Here is a 22,658-nt window from a genome sequence, read left to right as displayed (position 1 = left end):
GAGGTCAAAACTTTAAACACCAACATCTATTTATGCATTTTAAATGTACATCGTTAATGCTTCACTGTTCTTAAAGGAATATAAATTATTATAATACTCAAAATAGCATTATCACAACTTATATGAATCAGGAAATGATTAGTCTCATTTAAAATTACTCACTTTAAAGATTTACTTTAAGTATAAAACATTTATAATGTACTTAATATAATTTGTTAATATGAAAGCATTATACGCAACTTTTTAGTAATACATCTAATATACCAAGAGTAGTTACCTTAGCTACCTGAGTTTTGAGACTTCATTTTGGAATTATGAGATAAAAAGTTATATAATACATAATAGATTATTATAACTTTTTATAGTAAATTATGTAATTCTGAATGCTGAGTGTGTTCAACAATGATTATGTTACTTATGTATAATGAAGATTAGGTTAATTCCTACCTTAAAAGTTAGGTATATTGAAGATACCAGTAGCACAAGTTTCTTAAAGAAAATTATATTTTAAATAATAAATTTATGCCAACATTTGCATGAAACATGTTTAATAAAGTGAATTTCCTGGATATATACAATGATTTAAAATATTGTCTAGCTTTGCATATGGTAGGGATTGTTAACCATCTGTTAAGACAAAGTGCAGATTCAAGGCCATACTATCTAAAATTTGCATCTTCAAAATTTACCTTACTTCATTTAATGCTATCTTGGAACACAGATGTGCTTTCTTCTACTACTTGTCAACCAAAAACTATCTTTATTAAAATGCTATTAAAGAATCGATAACATTTTATGACTGGGTAAACAATTTTAATAATTAAATATTATCCATAAAATAGTGTCTCCCATTCATCTTACCCAGTTGAATAATGGCTCTGCTGAAGTTGTCAGAATTGGACTGAATTGTTTCCTTATTTTATTTAAAGTTTACTTCAAATAATTGTAATTGCACTAATACTTTGCAAAATATTTTGACTCCTTTGAAACTCAGAATAAAAAATAGATGTTTATATTAGTCTTATTAGAAAGTAGTTTTCCATTTTTCAGAAGTGGTGCTAGGAGCAGAATATTTTGTGTGTTTGCTTTCTTTCAAAATGAATGGGCTTCTACATAGATACACATGCAAGACAGCTGTATTGCTATCTTCTTGTCCTCATTAGACTTACTGGAAGACTGGTGTCATAAAAAGGTGGGTGGGCTCATTTCAATAATCTGTGGGTCTTCGTGCACTTAAGGCAAGAATAGTACATCCATCAGCAAGTTTCAGGAGCTGCAAAAATAAGGGGCATGGCCTTGATGCATGCCCTGATGATTCAAGCTGTAACAGCACGATTGCCTGTCTGCTTCTTTATGGGTTCAGATGAATATACCCCTGCCTCTTTTAAGCAAGCATTTGTGCCCATTCCAGGAATAAGTACCCTTTAAAAATACAAAATTCTTGTGAAATTGTATATAATACATGACACTGAAATTTAAGCTACTTTAACAGTCAACTTATATCTGTGACCTTTACATAGGCTTTGGCTACCTACTCTAAGAATGGTTTGGGTGCCTAACTTGCAAAGTCAGAAAGTCACATTACAATGCAGTATTTCCTTGGTTGAAGTGGACTGGGTGTGGTGTGATTAATTCCGCTTTGGGAAAATAGGTAAACACTATTAGGAGGAGAATATGCTAAAATTGAAGCTTTAACAATTCCTGAGTAGTATGTGGATTTCATTATCTCATTTGATGGGATAATTAATAATTTGAGAAGCAGTATTTTTAGTAAAGTGGAAGTACTGGCGATACTATCAGTGTGAATAGAAACTGGTACAGCTACTGTGGGAAAAATATGGAGGTTCCTAAAGTAACTTAAAATAGTACTACCATATGATGCAACAATTCAACCCCAGTCTTTCGAACTCAAAGGAAATGAAATCACCAACTTGTAAAGATATCTGCACTCCCACGTTCATTGCAACATTATTCACAATAGCCAAGATACAGAATCAATGCAAATGTCCATCAAGGAATAAACAGATAAAGAAATTGTTATATATGTTTGTGTAATATGTGTTTGTGTATGTGTGTGTGTGTGTGTGTGTATGTGTGTGTGTATAAATGGAACATTATTCAGAATAATATTATTCAGCGCCTTTAAAAAGAATGAGAATTCTGTAGGGGAAGAAGTGGTAACTCTCAGTTTAATGTCTCCAGGATTAAATTATGAAACTGCTTTTCAGTTGATACTCCAGTTATCTTTTAATAGTGGAAAACAAAAGTGGACTAGGAAAATTTTTCATAAAGCAACAAAATGAGTCCAGTATTTTACCAAAATAATATTGTTTGTGTTTTTTTCTTAGTTTTATATAACTCATAATTTTGGATAAAAGTGACATAAAATTGTTGTAAAAATTAGAAGAACATTTTTTATCAAACAAAATATGTATCTAATACATATTTAGAAATTAAAAGTATTGAGTTAAATTATCTGCATCTTAAAAATACCAGATGTTAATAATTATTGAATAAGTTAATGTCTACATTGGTGTGTTCAAAACATTTAGAAATTTTAAAATTTTTAGAAACAATTCAAACAATATATCTGTCCATTCATATTTTCTAGCTACTGTTTTTGTGGCAATACAGGCAAACTGATTTTTTTTTTCTTGAATAAGCCATAGTTATACTTTTGTGTAAAATATTAGCTCAAACTGTGTTTTATAGATGCAACATTGCCATCTAACCATGCTTATTTTTAGAATCATCAGCTTGTTTGTATTTTGAATTGATAATCTGTCATGTACTATTAAGAAACTGAAGTATATTTTTAAAAATTTACTATTGGAGATATAAATTAGAATAGACAACAAGAATTGAGCTACAAATTTAGTTTTGAATATCTTGGCAGCCAAAGAAAACCTAGTTCCATGATGTTAGTATATTAGTTGCCTGCTGTGTCTTAAGTGCTTTAGGTGTTGAGAATACAAAAAGACGCAAATTTGGTTCCTAATCATAAGAAGATAATAGTTCAGTTATACAGACAAACAAACACAGTATTTTATCTACTATGATAAATATTACAGTAGACAAATATTTAGCCAACTTTATGGGTATACAATTAATTCTGATTGGGTGAGGTTGTCAAGAAAGACTTCATAGAGCTTATATTACATGAATTTTTTCAAAAATTTAAAAATTTCAGCAAGTATGGAATATATGTATGTTTTTATATTGGAAGGGATGTGGTGCCAGAAGAGTGGGATTAGTTGTAAAGGGTTTAATTCTAGTCAAACGGTAGGATGTGTAAAGTTATTGAGGTAGGGAAGGACATTTCACATTGATATGATAATAACTTATTTGGTGTGAATATATCTAGTTCAGGGGAAACAAGCTTAATTGCCTTGTAGTAGGAAATCCTGTCCTATATGATTTCAGTCCTTTGACTTTGAATTTCATTGAGATTTGCTTATGGCCCACGCTTTTCATGTGTGCTTAAAAAAAGTGTCCTCTATAGTTATTGGCTAGGATATTTTTTGTATTTCTATTAGGTCACTGGTTAGGTGGTGTTCAACTATTCTATTCCTTATTAATTTTGGGATTACTAGTTTTATCAGTCACTGGGAGAAGTGAACTTACATCTCTCACTGTGATTGTAGATGTATTATTATTATTTCATTATAGTTAGGTCAAATTTTGTTTTACATATTTTGAACTATGTTATTAGTTGCATAAAAATTAAAAATCATTATGTCAATCAGTCAATTGAACCTTTTATCTTTATGAAATGACTCTCAATTCATCTAGTAATCTTTATGGCTTAAAGTTTACTTTATCAGATATATTTATACTGGCTTGTTTTGTATTTAGTTTTTGCATATTTATTTTCTATCCATTTGGTTATAATCTTTCTGCATATTTATCTTTATCTGTCTATCTAGCTCATAAATAACAGAGTTTGGTTTTTTAAACCCCGTCTGACAATTTTCATATTAACTATCATATTTGGACTATTTACATTAAATGTTATTCCTGATGTTTGGGGTATTAAATACATTGTGTTATTTTTGCTTTTTGCTTTTCTCTCCTGTTCTGTAAATTTTCTCTCTCATATTTTCTGCCTTCTTTGGAATTTAGTTTTTATTGTTGTATGTTTTCCCCCTCTACTATTTTGGAAGATACACTCTATATTTCCAATTTTGAAGAATCAGCAATCCTGGTAAATAAAATATGCTTATTTACTTTAATATATCTTCATTTAATTAGTACCTTTACTCTTCTTCTTGACCATATAAAAATTTTAGAACTCTATTTTCATTATATCTCCTTTTCAACTTTCATGCTATTTTGACATGTACTATAATTTTATCTATGGGTTATAATAAGACATTAATATTGTTATTTTTATATAGTTAGTATTTATATCAAGAAATGTTATCCTTTGTTATAAGTAGTGGCAAGCCACTACAAGTGTTTAAGCACAGAAGAGATGTCATGAGATGTTACTCAACAGTTATGTGGAATAAAAGTTTTAATGAGGGAAGACTAAAGCCATCAATCCTAGGTTACTAAAATAGTTTGGGTGAGTCATAAGGGCCTGGAATAAAATATGGATGTAGGGATTGGATAAAGGTATTTATGAGTACAATACAGAGAATTAGAGAATTTGGTGAGCAAATGGGTAGTGGTTGTTATGGTGAGTAAAAGAAGCATATGATGGATGACACTAAAAATTTTGGTGTATGCAATCGCATGGGTAGCGGCCAGTCCTCACTACTTCCCTTCCTAGCCTCTCACTTTTTCCTTCCCTCCCTCCCTCCCTCCCTCCTTCCTTCCTTTCTCCCTTCCTTCTTTCCACTGAAGAGTTTGAAGTCAAATTATACATTTTATTTCCTCAAAGCCATCATATTTTCATCATTTACAGCCTAACATTTTACATTTATGAATGTGTGTGTATATACACACACACACATATATGTATGTATATATATACACATAAATACATTTTTTTGTGTTTGTGTTTTATTTATTTATTTTTTGTACAGACAGGGTCTTGTTATGTTGTTCAGTCTGGTCTCAAACTCCTGGCCTCAAGTGTTGGCCTCCCAAAGTGTCATATTACAGGCATGAGCCACCATGCCCAGCCACTCTCATATTTTCTATGATAAGTGTACTGGGGGCTGTATTGGAGAGGAAGGGAAGGTGCTAGGAGAGGAACAGATATATCATAGATAATTGAATTTCATATGTAACCTAGTTACATCCGGGAGCCCATGTTGTCCTGGGAGTTATGAAATGTGATTTCAGTATAAACATGATCATCTTTAAAATGAAAAATACTCCTATTACAAGTTACAACTGGCAACATGTTCTGAGTCCAAAAATGTAGTTTCTCAGTCCACTTGTTTTGAAACAGTCTTCGCTGGCTGCTTTCAAGAAAGCAGCCATAAGAGAGGATTTTTCTTTAAACAAAGGCCATTTCACTCTCCTGAAGAGTTCCACTTGCAGTTTTTCTACTTTTGTTTCTCATATTGAGACAGCAGACATTCAACTTGACATGCCTAGCTGAACTCTGGGTCAGACCCTGCCCATGGGACACCAAAAAGTAAGTATATAAATCTGGTAATGGATTGAAGGATATTTGGAGACAGTCTGGGCATTTTGGCCCCAGTTTACTGAGAAGGAATAGCTGAAAGTAGACTTTTTGTGAGCTGGCATAATTATGAACTGTGATTTGGCTATAAACATGATCGTCTTTAAAGTGAAAAATGCTAAAGGTCTTTATGCTTATCTGTACTGGCCTCTACCCCTAACTTGTAATCATACATCCAGGTCACATTACCATTAAATAAAGTCAGGGCCTTGTTTTTTTTGTTTTGTTTTGTTTTGTTTTGTTTTTTTAACGGAAGCAAAAGAGCCAGGATATTTATTTCTTTTCTTCTTCCTTTTTTTTTTTTTTTAATTATACTTTAAGCTCTGGGATACATGTGCAGAACATGCAGGTTTGTTATATAGGTATATACGTGCCATGGTGGTTTGCTGCACCCATCAACCCATCATCTACATTAGGTATTTCTCCTGATGCTATCCCTTCCCTACCCTCCCAACCCATGACAGGCCCAGATGTGTGATGTTCCCCTCCCTGTGTCCTGTGTTCTCATTGTTCAACTCCAACATATGAGTGAGAACATGCGGTGTTTTGTTTACTGCTCTTGTGTTAGTTTGCTGAGAATGATAGTTTCCAGCTTCATCCATGTGCCTGCAAAGGACATGAACTCATCCTTTTTTATGGCTGAATAGTATTCCATGTTGTATATGTGCCACATTTTCTTTATCCAGTCTATCACTGATGGACATTTGGGTTGGTTCCAAGTCTTTGCTATTGTGGATAGTGCTGCAATAAACATACCTGTGCATTTGTCTTTACGGTAGAATGATTTCTAATCCTTTGGGTATATACCCAGTAATGGGATTGCTAGGTCAAATGGTATTTCTGGTTCTCAACCCTTGAGGAATTGCCACACTGTCTTCCACAATGGTTGAACTAATTTACAGTCCCAGCAACAGTGTAAAAGTGTTCCTATTTCTCCACAGCCTCACCAGCATCTGTTGCTTCCTGACTTTTTAAAGACTACCATTCTAACTGGCCTGAGATGGTATCTCATTGTGGTTTTGATTTGCATTTATCTAATGACCAGTGATGATGAGCTTTTTTTCATATGTATTTTGGCTGCATAAATGTCTTCTTTTGAGAAGTGTCTGTTCATATCTATTTTTATAGTATATAGAAAGATGTTAGTTATTTAAAATCTGCAGTAGCAATTTAGGTTGATCGTTTAATTTTAAAAAGTGTTGCAAATAAAATGGGAGTGGATTTTAAAAATTTAAAGAGGAGATGCTTTTCCCCCTGTAATTATACTGGATATATTGTCTGTTAGCTATATATGATTTTTATTTAGATCATTGTAAAGGCATGTCTCCTGCCCCTTAGGAACCAAAAGTTGAAAACAAAAGCAATCATGAATGCAAGAAATAGACACAAATATTATACTCGTAAAATACTTAACATGTTTTTAACAAACAGCAGTAAAATAATAAACTTAATTCAGGGCTTGAAGAGATAAATAAAGAACCGTTATGAGGTTCAGCAAATAAGGCTCTGAAAGTTTTCTACTTCAACTGTTTATGGTTTGAGTTGCAGTATAAAATGAATCAAAATGGTTTTCCCTTCAGCCTTAATAATTTCTACTGAATAATAGTGAAGAGAGTGGAAAGAACGAAGGTGGCTAAGGAAATTTTGCATTTACAGTTAGCAAAATAATTACTAAGAACAGGCTTCCCAATTTGCCTCTGAGAGATTGATTGGAATAACCAAAGTAATAGAAAAATTTTGAATGGTGGATAAGAAGGTAGATAAAACTCATTAATGCTCACATTAAGGAATAATTCCAACAACAAAATCAAAGTCTCTGATGATTTTTTGCTATTTCTAATATATATATAATTAGATCTATTTCTTCTTTACGGATTCTTGAACGATACTTTATTCTTGAAATTGCCATTAAGCTGCTCAGTAGGGTTCCAGAGAGGTACCTTGGAATGATGCTCACTGCTGTGCTAAGAAACTTTCTGTGTAGCCACCATCTGGAATGATGGCAAAACACCGTGGCCTTACAGGATTAATTGGGATGTGTTTCCTTCTCTATTTCTGGAGGAGTATGTAAAAGATTGGTATTATTTCTATCTTAAATGTTTAGTAGAATTCACCAGTGAAGCCATCTGTGCCTTGGATTTTATCTATGGGAACGTTTTAAATTGTGAATTCAATTTATTTACTTGTTACAGATCTATCTAGGTTTTCTATTTCTTCTCAAGTTAGTTTTGGTAATCAGTGCCTTTTAAGGAATTCATCCATTTCATCTACATTTTCCAATTTGTTGGCATAATACTATTTCTCATATTTTCTTTTGATATTTTTAATTTCTGTAAGGTCATTAGTAATGCAGTCTCTTTTTTATTTTCGTAATATATGCCTTCTTTTGTTTTACTTAGCTAGCTTACCTAGAGGTTTGCCATTTTATTGATATTTTCAAAGAATCAATGATTTTATTAATTTTCTCTACTATTTTTCTAGTTTTTTATTTCACCGATTTCCTCTCTCATATTTATTCCTTCAATCTTGCTTGCTATGGGATTCCTTTACTCTCCCTCCTTCCACACTCCACCTCAAACTTTTCAAGTGGAAGTTTGGATTTTGATTTGAGACATTTCTTATTTTCTGATATAGGCATTTACAGCTGTGTTTTCATCTAAGCACTGCTTTAGCTACATCTCATAATGTTTCATATGTTGTGTTTTCATTCAGCTCAAATAATTTATAATTGCTTTGGTGATTTATTCCTGTTCCCATGGTTATTGAGAAATAATAAATTTATTTCCAGATATATTTGAATTTCCAAAATTTTCTTCTGTTGTTGATTTCTTATTTAATTTTACCATGATTACTGAACATACTTTGTTGATTTCAATTATTTTAAATTTATTGAGACTTATTTATAGCCTTGTTATGAGATATATCCTGGAGAATGTTTCATATGATTGAGAAGAAATTTCATTCTATTATTGGGTGAATTGTTCCATAAACATCCGTTAAGTAAAGTTGGTTGATAGAGTTCCTATAATTTGCTATATGTTTGTTGATTTATTGTGTTGTCATTCTATTATTTAGAGTGTGGCATTAAAGTCCACAACTCTTAACTGTTGAATTGTGTAATTCTTCCTTCAATTGTGCCACTTTTTACATCATGTATTTTGGTCTCATTTTTGTTGGGTACATACACATTTAGAATTGTTATGTATACCTGATGAATTGACATTTCCAACACTGTAAAATTTTTGTCTTTGTTTCAGTAACATATTTTATCTTTAAGTCTATTTTGTCTAATAGTAGGATAGCCACTCCAGCTTCTTATAGTCACTCTTATTATGGTATTTTTGCATTATTTTACTTTTGGCTGATTCGCATCTCTGAATTTTAAAGTTTCTTTTGTAGACAGATTGTAGTTAGAACTTACGTTTTGCTATTTTTAAGTTAATCTGAAAACATTTGTCTTTTAATTGGAATATTTAATCCATTCTCATTTAAAATTATTATTTATATAGCTGGACTTACATCCACCATTTTTCCTTTGGGTTTTTATATATCACATGTATTTCCCTGTATTTCTCCTTTACCACATTCTTTTATATTAAACAGGTATTTTCTAGTGTATCATTTGATTTCTTTCTTGCTTTTTACTGTATTTTTTGTTATTTTCTCAGTGGTTGCTCTATGTACTACAATATATATCTTATCACATTTTACTTCAAATTAATACTACCTTTATTTCAGTAAAATATAGAACTTTGCTCTAGTATAACTTAAATCCTTCGACCTTCCTTTGCCCTACTGTTGCTCCATATTGCATCTATATATGGTAATTTAAACCAAACATAATAGTGTTATAGTTACTGCTTTTAAAGATATTAAGAGGGAATATATACTTATAGGCTCTTTGAAATTAACGTATATATTTATAATTTCTATTACTCATGTTTATTCCTGTGAATTGAAGTTACTGTCTGATGTCACTTCAATCTGCTCTCAGTCTGCTATGCCATAGTAGTACCTTTGCACCATGTAGGTAGAAGTGGTAGGGGTTATGGGGGGGCTATTGGTAGCAGGAGCAGCACCAGGCTAAAATGCTACAAACTCCCCAGTGTTCTTATTTATATTTGTTATCATTTCATCAATAAATGCTTTTCATTTGGTTGTATGCCTTTAGTCAATTTCTAGTCTTAAAATGGTAATTTTTGGAAATTTTTTTCAGTTTTACAATTACTCTTTGGAGAGAGGAGTTGCCAAGTCCCTCAGTCAGCCATTACAGAAGAACTCTATTTTTTAAGAAATAATTTTTGAAGATCAAATACTCTTAGTCCAATAATGTTAGAAATGAGTAATAAAAATGTCAGAATTTCCTGGGAATCAAAAAATACTCTCATAAATAATACTTGAATCAAATAAAAATTCAAATATAAAGTTAAAAAAAGCATTGAGTGTCATTTCATATAAGACAAATAAAATACAGCTGAAATAATACTTATAAGGAAATTTAGAGATTTTTTTGGGTAGGATTATGTGCTTTGTCTTTTTTTATTATTATACTTTAAATTCTAGGGTACATGGGTACATGTGCACAACGTGCAGTTTTGTTACATATGTATCCATGTGCCATGTTGGTGTGCTGCACCCATTAACTCGTCATTTACATTAGATATATCTCCTAATGCTATCCCTCCCCCCTCCCCCCACCCCAGGACAGGCCCTGGTGTGTGATACTCCCTTCCTGTGTCCAAGTGTTCTCATTGTTCAATTCCTACCTATGATTAAGAATATGCGGTGTTTGGTTTTTTGTCCTTGCGATAGTTTGCTGAGAATGATGGTTTCCAGCTTCATCCTTGTCCCTAAAAAGGACATGAACTCATCATTTTTTACGGCTGCATAGTATTCCATGGTATATATGTGCCACATTTTCTTAATCCAGTCTATCATTGTTGGACATTTGGGTTGGTTCCAAGTCTTTGCTATTGTGAATAGTGCCACAATAAACATACATGTGTATGTGTCTTTATAGCAGCATGATTTATAATCCTTTGGGTATACACCCAGTAATGGGATGGCTGGGTCAAATGGTATTTCTAGTTCTAGATCCTTGAGGAATTGCCACACTGTCTTCCACAATGGATGAACTTGTTTACAGTCCCACCAACAGTATAAAAGTGTTCCTATTTCTCCACATTCTCTCCAGCACCTGTTGTTTCCTGACTTTTTAATGATTGCCATTCTAACTGGTGTGAGATGGTATCTCATTTTGTTTTTGATTTGCATTTCTCTGATGGCCAGTGATGATGAGCATTTTTTCCTGTGTCCCTTGGCTGCATAAATGTCTTCTTTTGAGAAGTGTCTGTTCATATTCTTTGCCCACTTTTTGATGGGGTTGTTCATTTTTTTCTTATAAATTTATTTAAGTTCTTTGTAGATTCTGGATATTAGCCCTTTGTCAGATGAGTAGATTGCAAAATTTTTCTCCCATTCTGTAGGTTGCCTGTTCACTCTGATGGTAGTTTCTTTTGCTGTGCAGAAGTTCTTTAGTTTAATTAGATCCCATTTGTCAATTTTGGCTTTTGTTGCCATTGCTTTTGATGTTTTAAACATGAAGTCCTTGCCTATGTCTATGTCCTGAATGGTATTGCCCAGGTTTTCTTTGAGGGTTTTTATGGTTTTAGGTCTAAAATTTAAGGCTTTAATCCATCTTGAATTAATTTTTATATAAGGTGTCAGGAAGGCATCCAGTTTTAGCTTTCTACATATGGCTAGCCAGTTTCCCCAGCACCATTTATTAAATAGGGAATCTTTTCCCCATTTCTTGTTTTTGTCAGGTTTGTCAAAGATCAGATGGTTGTAGATGTGTGGTATTATTTCTTTTTTTTTTTTTTTTTTTTTGAGACGGAGTCTCGCTCTATCGCCCAGGCTGGAGTGCAGTGGCGCAATCTCGGCTCACTGCAAGCTCTGCCTCCCGGGTTCACGCCATTCTCCTGCCTCAGCCTCTCCGAGTAGCTGGGACTATAGGCGACCGCCACCACGCCTGGCTAATTTTTTTGTATTTTTTAGTAGAGACGGGGTTTCACCGTGGTCTCGATCTCCTGACCTCGTGATCCACCCGCCTCGCTTCTGAGGGCTCTGTTCTGTTACATTGGTCTATATCTCTGTTTTGGTACCAGTACCATGCTCTTTTGGTTACTGTAGCCTTATAGTATAGTTTGAAGTCAGGTAGCATGATGCCTCCAGCTTTGTTCTTTTGGCTTAGGATTGACTTGGCAATGTGAGCTCTGTTTTGGTTCCATATGAACTTTCAAGTAGTTTTTTCCAATTCTGTGAAGAAAGCCATTGGTAGCTTGATGGGGATGGCATTGAATCTATAAATTACCTTGGGCAATATGGCCATTTTCACAATATTGATTCTTCCTATCTATGAGAATGGAATGTTCTTCCATTTGTTTGTGTCCTCTTTTATTTCATTGATCAGTGGTTTGTAGTTCTCCTTGAAGAGGTCCTTCATATCCTTTGTAAGTTGGATTCCTAGGTATTTTATTCTCTTTGGAGCAATTGTGAATGGGAGTTCAGTCATAATTTGGCTCTCTGTTTGTCTGTTATTGGTGCATAAGAACGCTTGTGATTTTTGCACATTGATTTTGTATCCTGAGACTTTGCTGAAGTTGCTTATCAGCTTAAGGAGATTTTGGGCTGAGACGATGGGGTTTTCTAAATATACAACCATGTCATCTGCAAACAGGAACAATTTGACTTCCTTTTTTCCTAATTGAATCCCCTTTATTTCTTTCTCCTGCCTGATTGCCCTGGCCAGAACTTCCAACACTATGTTAAATAGGAGTGGTGAGAGAGGGCGTCCCTGTCTTGTGCCAGTTTTCAAAGGGAATGCTTCCAGTTTGGGCCCATTCAGTATGATATTGGTTGTGGGTTTGCCATAAATAGCTCTTATTATTTTGAGATATGTCCCATTAATATCTAATTTATTGAGAGTTTTTAGCATGAAGGGCTGTTGAATTTTGTCAAAGGCCTTTTCTGCATCTATTGAGATAATCATGTGGTTTTTGTCTTTGGTTCTGTTTATATGCTGGATTACATTTATTGATTTGCATATGTTGGACCAGCCTTGCATCCCAGGGAAGAAGCCCACTTGATCATGGTGGATAAGCTTTTTGATGTGCTGCTGGACTCAGTTTGCCAGTATTTTATTGATGAATTTTGCATCGATGTTCATCAGGGATATTGGTCTAAAATTCTCTTTTTTTGTTGTGGCTCTGCCAGGCTTTGGTATCAGGATGATGCTGGCCTCATAGAATGAGTTAGGGAGGATTCCCTCTTTTTCTATTGATTGGAATAGTTTCAGAGGAATGGTACCAGCTCCTCCTTGTACATGTAGTAGAATTTGACTGTGAATCCATCTGGTCCTGGCCTTTTTTTGGTCTGTAGGCTATTAATTATTACCTCAATTTCAGAGACTGTTATTGGTCTATTCAGGGATTCAGCTTCTTCCTGGTTTAGTCTTGGGAGGGTGTATGTGTCCAGGAATTTATCCATTTCTTCTAGATTTTCTAGTTTATTTGCGTAGAGGTGTTTACAGTATTCTCTGATGGTAGTTTGTATTTCTGTGGTGGTGATATCTCCTTTATCATTTTTTATTGTGTCTGTTTGATTATTCTCCCTTTTCTTTTTTATTAGTCTTGCTAGTGGTCTATCAATTTTGTTGATCTTTTCCAAAAACCAGCTCTTGGATTCATTGATTTTTTGAAGGGTTTTTTGTGTCTCTATCTCCTTCAGTTCTGCTTTGATCTTAGTTATTTCTTGCCTTCTGCTAGCTTTTGAATGTGTTTGCTCTTGCTTGTCTAGTTCTTTTAATTGTGATGTTAGGGTGTCAATCTTAGATCTTTCCTGCTTTCTCTTGTGGGCATTTAGAGATTTTTATTTAAAAACAAACAACAATACTTCTTAAAAGTGGAAATACTGATTGAAAGAGGTAACACACCGTAGCAGAATAGAAACCTCTACTGATCATCCTCCTTGCAGAAGCACCAAATTAAAGAACTAACGGCACAAACAAATCACATTTCTAAGAACAAAAATCAAGTGAGTAATCACTATATTTGGTTTTATCTTCGTATCAATGAAGGAGCCACTCAAGAGGGTAGGAAAGCCAGTCCTTAATTGCCAACGTCACCCATCCCCCACACTCTGGCAGTGGCCACATGGCGTGGAAAGAGAATCTTCACTTGGGAGAGAGTGAGAACGCAGTAATTGTGGAACTTTGCATTGAAATTTAGTGCTGCCCTGTTACAGTGGAAAGTGGCACTGGGTGGAACTCAGCCAGTGCTCATGGAATGTGCATTGAGACCAGCCATAGCCATAGGGAAGTTGCTCATCCCAGTGGTCAGAGCCTGAGTTCTAACAAGCCTCACCACCTTACCCAGGGCTAAAGTGCTCTGGGGAGGCCTACATTAACTTGAAAGGCAGTCTAGATCACAAGGTCTGCAATCTGTGGACAAGTCCTGGTGCTGGGCTGGCTCAGAGTCAGTGGAGTTGACAGGGGAGCATAACCAAATGAGATGCCAGAGAAGCAGCCAAGGGAGGGTTTGCATCACCCCTCACCCAACACTAGACAACATAGCTTGCAACTCCAAGAGAGACTTCTGCCTTCTATTTGAAGGGAAGAGAGAGACAAGTAAGGAGGGCTTATTTTATTTTTTTGGCAACTTTGATGCATGTTTACCCACAGTAGAAGTGGGCATGAGGTAGCGTCCTGAGGCCCCTATTCCAGGACCTAGCTCTTGGACAACATTTCCAGACATACCCTGGGCCAGAAAAGAATCTACTATCTTGAAGAGAAAGACCCAGTCCTGGCAGGATTCATTATCTGCTAGCTAAAGATCCCTTAGGTACTGAATAATCAGCAGTGGTACCCAGGCAGTACTCATGGTGGGCCTTGGTTGAGACTGAGAGACATACTGGCTTCAGATGTGACCCAGCACATTTCCAGCTGTGGTGGCTATGGCTAGGGACTCCTTCTTCTTGAGGAAAAATGGAGGAAGAGAAAAGGTGACTTCATCTTGCGGATTAGGTACCAGCTTGGCCCCAACAGGGTAGAGCACCAAGGATTCTCAGATTCCAGGCTTTGGTCTTGGCTCTGAGATGGCATTAGTGTACCATCCCTGGTCCAGAGGGGAGCTCACTTCACTGAAGGGAGAGTCCTAGGCCTGGCAGCATTTACCACAAGCTAACTAAAGAGCCCTGGGTCCTTGAATAAACATCAGAGGTAACCAGATAATACTCACCACATAACCGGGGTGGTGATAGTTATGGGGAGAGACTTCTCTACTTGTGGGTAGACGAGGGAAGTAGGGAAGGACTTTGTTTTGTGGCTTGAGTGACAGGTAGATTCCTAAAGTAACTGACTCAAGGTGCTGGCTGTTGGATGGCATCTCTTGACCTACCTGGGACCAAGGGGAACTTGCCACACTGAAGAAAAGAAAACAAGCCTGGTTGGCTTCACCACCTGCTGATTTTAAAGCTCTGCAGGCTCCAGTGAACATAGACAATAGCAAGCCAGTGGTTACTGAAAGACTTGGTTGAGATCCAGTTCTGTGCTGGCTTTAGATCTGACCTAGCACAGTTCAAGTGGTGGTGGCCACAGGGATGCTTATGCCACCCTTCCTCAACTATATGTAGCTCATCACAGAGAGAGACTGTGTATCCAGGGGAAAGTAGGAAGAGAACAAGCGCTTTTGCTTTGCAATCCAGATAATTCTTCCAGATCTATCCAAGAAGAATTTTGTGGAAGTACCTGCATGAATCTTAAGAGCCACGGCATTACTGGGCTTGGGTTGCCCCCTAATGTATATATGACTACAGTGATCAAAAACTTAGATCACAACACCCAAATTCCTTTAAGTATCTGAAAAACCTTCCCAAGAAGCACACATACAAACAACCTCAGACTGCAAAGAGTCCAATAAATACCCAATTCTTCAGTGGCCAGACAATGATAAACATTCACAAGCATCAAGACTATCCAGGAAAACATGACCTCACCAAACAAACTAAATAATGAACCAGGGACTAATCCTGTTGAGAGAGACATATGTGAACTTTCAGACAGATTTAAAATAGCTGTCTTGAGGAAACTGAAAGATATTCAAGATAACATAGAGATGGAGTCCAGAATCCTATGAGATCAATTTAGCAAACAGATCGAATAATTAAAAAAAAATGAAGCAAAACTCTGGAGTTGAAAAATACAATTGAGATACTGAAGAGTAAATCGGTCTCTTACCAGCAGCATTAATGAAGTGGAAGTAAGAATTAGTGAGCTTTAAGACATGCCATCACAAAACATACAGAGGAGACAAAAAAAAAGATATAATAACAGAGAACTTCCCAAACCTGGAGAAAGATGTCAATATCTAAGTACAAGAAGGCTATTGTACACCAAAGAGATTTAACCCAAAGAAGACAACTTCAAGGTATTTAATAATCAAACACCTAAAAGTCAAAGATAAAGAAAAATTCTTGAAAGCAGCAAGAGAAAAGAAACAATTAACATACATGGAGCTCCAATATATCTGGCAACAGACTTCGCAGTGGAAAACTTTTAGGCCAGGAGAGAATGGCATGACATATTTAAAGTGCTGAAGGAAAAAAAGCTGTATCCTAGAATAGTATGTCCAGTAAAAATATCCTTCATATAGGAAGAAGATATAATTTCCCATACAAACAAAAACTGAGGGATTTCATCAATACCAGACTTGCCTACCAGAACTGCTAAAAGGAGTACTTCAACCAGAAAGAAAAGGAAGTTAATGAGCAATAAGAAATCATCTGATGATACAAAACTCAGTGGTAATAGTAAATACACAGAAAAACACAGAATATTTTAACACTGTAATTGTGGTGTCTAAACTAGTCATATCTTGAGTAAAAACAACCTAGAAGATAACTATTCAAAAATAATAACTACAACAACTTTTCAAGACATAGACAGCATATTAAGATGTAAACAGAAGCAACAAAAAGCTAAAAAGCAGGAGGATGAAGTTCAATGTCGAATTTTTATTACAATTCTCTTTTTTTGTTTATACAATCATTGTTAAGTCATCAGTTTAAAATAATGAGTTATAGAATATTATTTGCAAAGGTCATGGTATCTTCAAATAAAAAAAAATACAGCAGATACACACACAAAAAGCAAGAAATTAAAACATACCACTAAAAGGAAGACAGGAAAGAAAGAAGAGAAGATCACAAATCAACTAGAAAACAAATAACAAAATGGCAAGAGTAAGATCTTACCTGTCAACAATAACATTAAATGTAAATAGACTAACCTCTCCAATCAAAAGCATAGAGTGGCTGAATGGATGAAAAAACAAGACTCAATGATTGGTTACCAGTAAGAAATACACTTCACCTATAAAGACACACATGGACTGAAAATAAGGAATGGAAAAAGATATTCCATGCCAATGGAAACTAAAAAGGAGCAGGAATACTTATACCAGACATGATACATTTCAATACAAAAACTATAAACGGAGACAAAGAAGGTTATTATATAATGGTACAGAGGTCAATTCAGCAAGGGGATATAACAATTTTAAATATATATGCACCCAACACTGGAGCACCCAAATATATAAAGCAATTATTATTAGAGAAAAAGAGGGAGATAGACCACAAAAAAAAAATAGCTGGAGACCTCAACACCCCACTTTCAGTACTGGAGAGATCACCCAGACAAAAAATCAACAAAGAAACACTGGACTTAGACTGCATTATAGACCAAATAGACCTAATAGATATTTACAGAGCATTTCATCCAATGCTGAATACACATGCTTCTTCTCAGCACATAGGTCATTCTCAGGGATAGACCATATATTAGACAACAAAACAATTCTTAAAATTTTTTTTAATAATTGAAATTATATCAAGTGTCTCCTCTGATGACAATGGAATAAAACTAGAAATCAACAACGAGGAATTTTGGAAACTATACAAACACATGGAAATTAAACAATATGATCCTGAATGACCAGTGGGTCAATGAGCAGATTATGAAGGAAATTTAAAAATTTCTTTAAACTAATGATAATGGAAGCAGAACCTACCAAATATTATAAAATACAGTGAAAGCACTACTAAGAGGTAAATTTATAGCTGTAAGCACCAATATCAGATATATTAAAAAATCTTTAAATAACCTAACAATGCATCTTAAAGAACTAGAAAAGCAAAAGCAAATGGAACCCAAAATTAGTAGAAGACAAGGTCATAATAAAGATCAGAGCAGAAATAAATGAAATTGAAATGTGGTGAATAATACAAAAGACCAATGAAATGAAAAATTGGTGTTTAAAAGATAAATATAGTCAACAAACCTTTAGCCAGATTATCCAAGAAAAAAAGAGAGAAGACCCAAATCAGCAAAATCAGAGATGATAGTAGAGACATCACAAGCAATACCGCAGAAATCCAAAAGATTACTAGATGATACTATGAGAAACTATATGCAAATAAATTGGAAAACCTAGAAGAAATGAATAAATCCTTATACACATACAACCTACTAAGATTGAACCATGAAACGATCCAAAACCTGAACAGAGCAATAACAAGTAATAAGATCGAAGCTGTAATAGGAAGTCTCCTAGCAAAGAAAACATCAGGACCTGATGGCTTCACTGATGAGTTTTACTAAACATTTAAAGAAGAACTAACACCAATTCTATTCAAACTATTCCCAAAAATAGAGGAGTAAGGAATACTTCCAATCTCATTCTACAAGGCCAGTATTATCCTGATAAAAGAATCAGAAAAAAATGGCCGGGCGCGGTGGCTCACGCTTGTAATCCCAGCACTTTGGGAGGCCGAGGCGGGCGGATCACGAGGTCAGGAGATCGAGACCACGGTGAAACCCCGTCTCTACTAAAAATACAAAAAAAAATTAGCCGGGCGTGGTGGCGGGCACCTGTAGTCCCAGCTACTCGGAGAGGCTGAGGCAGGAGAATGGCGTGAACCCGGGAGGCGGAGCTTGCAGTGAGCCGAGACTGCGCCACTGCACTCCAGCCTGGGTGACAGAGCAAGACTCCGTCTCAAAAAAAAAAAAAAAAAAAAAATCAGAAAAAGACAGGTCAAAAAAAGAAAACTATATTCCAGTATCCCTGATAAACATTGATGCAAAAATCCTCAACAGAATAACAGCAAACCGAAATCAAAAACACATTAAAAAGAGCAATCATCACCACCAAGTGGAATTTATCCCAGGAATGCAAAGATGGTTCAGCCTACATAAATCAATCAATGTGGTGCATTATATTAACAGAATTGAAGGACAAAAATTATATAATTATTTTAATTGATACTGAAAAAGCATTTGACACAATCCAATATCCCTTTATGATAAAAACCTAAATAAACTAGGTATAGAATGAACATACCTCAACAAAATAAAAGCTGTGTACTAAAGACCCACAGCTAGATTCAGACTGAATAGGAAAAAACTGTCTTTTCTCTAAGATCTGGAACACGACAAGGATGTCCACTTTCATCACTGTTATTCAACATAGTACTCAAAGTCCTAGCTAGGGCAATCAGGCAGAAGAAAGAAAGGGCATTTAAATTGGAAAGGAATAAGTCAAATTATCTTTGTTTGCAGATGGTATAATCTTATATTTGAAAACACCCAAAAATCCCACCAAAAAAATTGAGAACAGATAAATAAATTCAGTATAGTTGCAGGATACAAAATCAACATAGAAAAACCAGTAGCATTTCTGTATGCCAACAGTGAACAATCTGAAAAATAAATCAAGAAATTAATCCCATTAACAATAGCTAGAAATAAAATTAGATACCTAGGAATTAACTTAACCAAAGAAGTGAACAATCTCTACAATGAAAACTTAAAACATTGATGAAAGAAATTGAAGAAGATACAAAAAAATGGAAATACATATGTTCCTGGATTAGAAGAATTAATATTTTTTAAATGTCCATACTACTCAAAGCAATCTGTAGATTCAATGCAATCCCTACCAAAATATCAATGGCATTCTTCACAGAAATAGAAAAAACAGTCCTAAAATTTTTATGGAACCACAAAAGACCCAGAATAGCCAAAATCAGCTTGAGCAAAAAGAACAAAACAGGAGGAATCATATTACCTGACTTCAAATTATACTACAGAGATATAGTAATCAAAATAACATAGTACTGTCATAAAAACAGACATATAGAACAATGGAATAGAATAGAGAACCCAGAACCAAATCTATATATCTACAGTGAACTCATTTTTGATAAAGGTGCCAAGAATATGCATTGGAGAAAGACAGTCTCTTCAGTAAGTGGTGTTGGGAAAGTTGGGTATCTGCAGTCAGAGCAATGATACTGGACCACCATCTCTCACCATATAGAAAAATCACATCAAAATGGATTTACAGCTTAATGCTAATACCTCAAACTATGAAACTACTATAAGAAAATGTTGGAGAAATTCTCCAGGACATTGGACTGTGAAACAAGTTTTGAGTAATACTCCACAAGCACAGGCAACCAAACAAAATTGGACAAATGGGATCACATCAAGTTAAAGAGCTTCCGCACAGCAAAGGAAACAATCAATAAAGTGAAGAGACAATCTGCAGAAATTGATAATATATTTGCAAAATATCCATGTGACAATGAATTAATAGCTACAATAAATAAAGAGCTCAAACAACTCTATAGGAAAAAACCTAATAATTTGATTAGAAACTGGGTAAAAGTTCTGAATGAACATTTCTCAAAAGAAGACATATACATGGAAAACATATATATGAAAAGGTGCTCAACATAATTTATCATCAGAGAAACGTAAATCAAAACTACATTGAGATACCATCTCACCCTAGTTAAAATGGCTATTATCAAAGAGACAGGCAAAAACAAATGCTGGCACAGATGTAGAGACATCTGTAGATGTCTGTTTTTATGACAGTACTATGTTGTTTTGGTTACTATATCTCTGTAGTATAATTTGACATTGACATTGTTGGTAGGAATGTAGATTAGGACAACCACTATGGACAACAGCTTGGATGTTCCTCAAAAATCTACAAAAACTACCATGTGATCCAGCATTCCTACTGCTAAGGACATACCCAAAGTAAAGGCAATCAGTCTATTGAAGATATATCTGTGCTCCTGTGTTTATTGTGGCAGTATTCACCATAGCCAAGATTTGAAAGTAACTTAAGTGTCCATCAACGAATGAATGAATAAAGAAAATGTGCTACATATACACAATGAAATACTATTCGGCCACAAAAAAAGAATGCGATCCTGTCATTTGCAACAACATGGCTGGAATTGGAAGTCATTATGTTAAGTGAAATAAGGCAGACACAGAAAGACAAACTTTGCTTATTCTCACTGATTTATAGGAGCTGAAAATTAAAACAGTTGAATTCATGGAAGTAGAGATAGAATGATGGTTACCAGAAGCTGGGAAGGGTAGTAGGGTGGGTGGAGTGGGGACAGCTAATGGGCATAAAAATTTAGTTAGATGTAATGAATAAGATCTAGTATTTATAGCACACCAGAGTGACTATAGTTAAGAATAATTTATTGTACATTATAAAATAACTGAAAGAATATGTGTGGATTGTTTGTAAAACAAAGAAACGATAAATGCTTGAGGTGATGGATACCCCATTAATCCTGATGACATTATTATGCATTATAGGCCTGTATCAAAATATCTCATGTACCCCATAACTATATACACCTCCTGTGTACCTACAAAAATGAAAAAATTAAAAATAAGTAAATAAAAATTGGAATGGAAAATTAACACAGAAATTGAACAAAAAAACTAGAGTTAGGAAATAATGCTTTCAATTTTTAGCTCCAACAAATGAGTGAGGACTAAATGTTTATTCTCTCAAAAGACTAATGAAATAGATAGGCCCAGGCCAGGAAAAATATTTTAGAAAAGGAATGAGAAGTTCATTGTAGATTCTGGATATTAGCCCTTTGTCAGATGAGTAGATTGCAAAAATTTTCTCCCATTCTGTAGGTTGCGTGTTCACTCTGATGGTAGTTTCTTTTGCTGTGCAGAAGTTCTTTAGTTTAATTAGATCCCATTTGTCAATTTTGGCTTTTGTTGCCATTGCTTTTGGTGTTTTAGGCATGAAGTCCTTGCCCATGCCTATGTCCTGAATGGTATTGCCTAGGTTTTCTTCTAGGGTTTTTATGGTTTTAGGTCTAACATGTAAGTCTTTAATCCATCTTGAATTAATTTTTGTATAAGGTGTAAGGAAGGGATCCAGTTTCAGCTTTCTACATATGGCTAGCCAGTTTTCCCAGCACCATTTATTAAATAGGGAATCCTTTCCCCATTTCTTGTTTTTGTCAGGTTTGTCAAAGATCAGATGGTTGTAGATGTGTGGTATTATTTCTGAGGGCTCTGTTCTGTTCCATTGGTCCGTATCTCTGTTTTGGTACCAGTACCATGGAACTCCAACAAATTTACAAGAAAAAAACAGACAACCCCATCAACAAGTGGGCGAAGGACATGAACAGACACTTCTCAAAAGAAGACATTTATGCAGCCAAAAGACACATGAAAAAATGTTCATCATCATTGGCCATCAGAGAAACGCAAATCAAAACTACAATGAGATACCATCTCACACCAATTAGAATGGCGATCATTAAAAAGTCAGGAAACAACAGCTGCTGGAGAGGACGTGGAGAAATAGGAACACCTTTACATTGTTGGTGGGACTGTAAACTAGTCCAACCATTGTGGAAGTCAGTGTGGCGATTCCTCAGGGATCTAGAACTAGAAATACCATTTGACCCACCCATCCCATTACTGGGTATATACCCAAAGGATTATAAATCATGCTGCTATAAAGATACATGCACATGTCTGTTTATTGCGGCACTATTCACAACAGCAAATACTTGGAACCAAGCCAAATGTCCAACACTAATAGACTTGTTAAGAAACTGT

The 22,658-nt window shown here is 35.0% G+C and overlaps 1 protein-coding gene across 4 annotated transcripts in view; it reads left to right on the top strand.

Moving 5' to 3' along the window:
- LRRIQ3 (leucine rich repeats and IQ motif containing 3) overlaps window positions 1-22,658 on the top strand; it is a 416,288-nt gene that overhangs the window by 54,845 nt on the left and 338,785 nt on the right. The gene's annotated exons all lie outside the window — the stretch shown is intronic.

This window comes from Symphalangus syndactylus, chromosome 12, assembly GCF_028878055.3.
Source record: "Symphalangus syndactylus isolate Jambi chromosome 12, NHGRI_mSymSyn1-v2.1_pri, whole genome shotgun sequence".
In the NCBI taxonomy this organism is placed as follows: Eukaryota; Metazoa; Chordata; class Mammalia; order Primates; family Hylobatidae; genus Symphalangus; species Symphalangus syndactylus.
The sequence above is the reverse complement of the archived record's forward strand: the minus strand, read 5'-3'. Positions and strand labels throughout refer to the sequence as shown.